Source organism: Dipodomys ordii, unplaced genomic scaffold (genome assembly GCF_000151885.1).
Source record: "Dipodomys ordii isolate 6190 unplaced genomic scaffold, Dord_2.0 Scaffold23, whole genome shotgun sequence".
NCBI classification, from domain to species: domain Eukaryota; kingdom Metazoa; phylum Chordata; class Mammalia; order Rodentia; family Heteromyidae; genus Dipodomys; species Dipodomys ordii.
Window position 1 is genome coordinate 5,215,510 of NW_012267239.1, and position 3,042 is coordinate 5,218,551.

Here is a 3,042-nt window from a genome sequence, read left to right on the forward strand (position 1 = left end):
CTGGGCCTGGGCGCTGTCCCTCAGCTCTTCAGCTCAAGGCGAGCACTCTACCACTTGAGCCACAGCGCCACTTCCAGTTTTCTGGTGGTTTATTGGAGATCGGAGTCTCACGGGCTTTCCTGCCCGGGCTGGCTTTGAACCGCGATTCTCAGATCTCAGCCTCCTGAGTAGCCAGGATGACAGGCCTGAGCCACCGGCGCCCAGTTTGAGCCAAGACCTGCCAACATAAAAATGGGATGTATCAAGATCACTTCAGATTCGAGGGACCGAGGCCTGGTTCAGCTCGCGACAGGGAATGTGCCGCACACAGTCATAATATCTGTAGACACTGGCTTCAGCCATGGCTCAGCTCTCGCTCCCCTCCACTCTGATTTCTTCAGGTTGGTTTGACTTTTAGATTGGACCTTACCTCAAGGTACCAAAGAGGCTGCCAAGTGCCATCAGCCTACGTCCCTGTGTTGTTTTGCCACAGACCCAGTAGCACTCGGCCAACCGTCACAGCTCAGTCAGGTTACCACCATCAAGCAGCCTTGCTAGAAGCATGTGGAGATGTTTGTTTCTGGGAAGAAAACGAAATTGATGTGTCTTTAGCAGAATGGAGAATTGCAAAGCTGGGCTGGCAAACAACAGATGTCCTGTAGAGAGGAAAACAGCGCCATTTATAAGGAGATAAGACTCCACACGCGGGGGCTGGGAAGGCCGTGGAATGGGGTCAGGGGTCAGGGGTCAGGGGCAGGGGGTGGCGGGGTAGAGGGCAAAGCTTTTACTGCTTGCTGTCTCTGCGCAGAGCGCCCCTCACTACCTCCCCCAAATCCTGAGCCCTTTCCCAGGGGGTGCGTTTGAGGCTTTGTCTTCCTGCCCACCTTCCAAGACCCCCGCCTTTACAGCGAGAATGTGTGTGTGTGTGTGTTCTTGAACCCAGGGCAGGCCTGCTCTCTCTGCAGATGGGCATCGGACTTTGGCAGGTTGGGGGGTAGCGTGTGGGTTACAGCAGAGCCGGGCTACAGGCCCACGGGCTCCTGAAGCTATTGCTCAGGAGCCCCTGTCCCCAGGGTCTGCAACATTCATCCGGGAGCACCCCAAGCCTGGGCCCCCCAACTCCTGACCCCCGGTAAGTCCTGTTCTATGGCGGCATCTCTGTGTCTCGGTGTCTCTGCATCTCCTTCCCTTTGCCCCTGGGTCTCTCTCCACACACAGCAGAGCCATCGGGAGCCCCCCCCATGCTCTGCCCTTCACCACCTTCACCACCCAGCCGCCAAGCCGGGTCAGGGCACCCAAGACGTCAGGCAGATGGGACCTGTGCCCCGGAGCTGCGTGCAGCCGAGCCGGCCCTGCCCTGCCCGCTCCCGCATGCACAGCCAGCGACTGCCCCACCAGCTGGGGTGCCAGCACCGGCGGCTCACGCCTGTCATCCTGGCTACTCAGGAGGCTGAGATCTGAGGATCGCGCGTCAAAGCCAGCCCGGGAGGAAAAGTCTGTGAGACTCTGATCTCCAAGTAACCACCAGAAAACCAGAAGTGGCGCTGTGGCTCAAGTGGTAGAGCGCCCGCCTTGAGCTGAAGAGCTGAGGGACAGCGCCCAGGCCCAGAGTTCAAGCCCCAGGATGGACCAAAAATGGGGTTCCACACGCCTTCCTACTCCCAACCAGGCCTCCTTCTGACTCCTTTCCACATACCATGGTTGGAAAATGAATAGAGCCACATTCGGTCCCTCCTGGGTCCAGGCCACCAGCCCCAGGGCTCATCCGCCACACTGGGTTCCCCACAGGCCCCTCCCAGCCAGCCTCCACTTCCTGGGGCTCTGGCTTCCTGGCGGGGGGGGGGGGTGAAGGAGGGCTGTGAGTTTAGTCCAATCCATCACTCAGAGGCTCCCAGTCATTTCCTTTTTATGATTCTACTTTTGGTGACTTGAACTTGGGGATCTTGTGCTTGCTAGACAGGTATTTTTCCACTTAAACCATGCCCCCAGCCTTCCTCTCCAAACCACATTAAGATATTAGAAGAGCTTAGGCCTTCCTAGCAAATCACCTGTGAGCCAGAAAACTACACACCTAACCTGGCTACGGTGAGTCTTGTTACCGGGGTGTGACTCATCCAGCACCCCAGAAACCTGGTCCCCACAAACCATCCGTGTTGATCATTGCTGGCCAGTCTTTGGGGGGTGGGGTGGGTCCTCCTTCCTCCCTGGGCAACGTGCAAATTGTTCATTAGCGTTTGGTGTCTGGGCTGATTGGCTGTGTAAGCTGAGTGGAACTTTATTTCCGTGAAAAAAAAAAAAACCTTTCTGACCAGAGCAGAGGCCGACGGCCAGCCCCGGCTCCTAAGAAACTGTCGCTTCCAGGTCTGTCTCTTTCCTGGAGATTGCTCTCCCCCGAGGAGGAGACCCTCCCGGCAGAGCCGCGCCCTGCGTGGCAGCTCTGAGCGGGTTCCCTTCCCACCCCGCGCTGCCCCGTGAGCCTACACTCTTGGCTGATTCTGCCAATCGATTGTTTCTAAATGCTTATTGCATGCTCACGCACCCATAAACAGGATGGTGCGTTGCTCACGCAGGTTTTTAAGGTTTATGCGGCTGGCACTGAGCAGTGTGGGTCGCTCCGTCGCTGGCTTTTCTTCCTATTTAATATGGATCGTCGTGTTCTGTCTGTGGGGCGGGGGGCCACACCGGCCCCCTCTCCCCCAGAGGCGAGGGGCAATGCTCAGAGAGGGCAAACTCGGGCTGGAATGTTCTCTAAGGCTCCGTGTTCCTCCTGGCCCAGCTGTTCTGAGTACAGTGTCCGTCAGTCCTGGGCATCGGAGGATTCCATGTCAAGAAACTGGGTGGACATCCGTGGCTCACTCCTGGAAGTCCAGCCACTCAGGAGGCTGAGATCGGAGGACGGCGGTTCAAAGCCAGTCTGGGCAGGAAAGTCTGTGAGACCCTTATCTCCAATGAACCACCAAAAAAGCTGGAGGTTGAGCTGTGGCTCAAGTAGTAGAGTGGAGAGCCAGCTCCCAGGCCCTGAGTTCAAGCCCCACGACATTCTCAATCTCTCTCTCTCTCTCC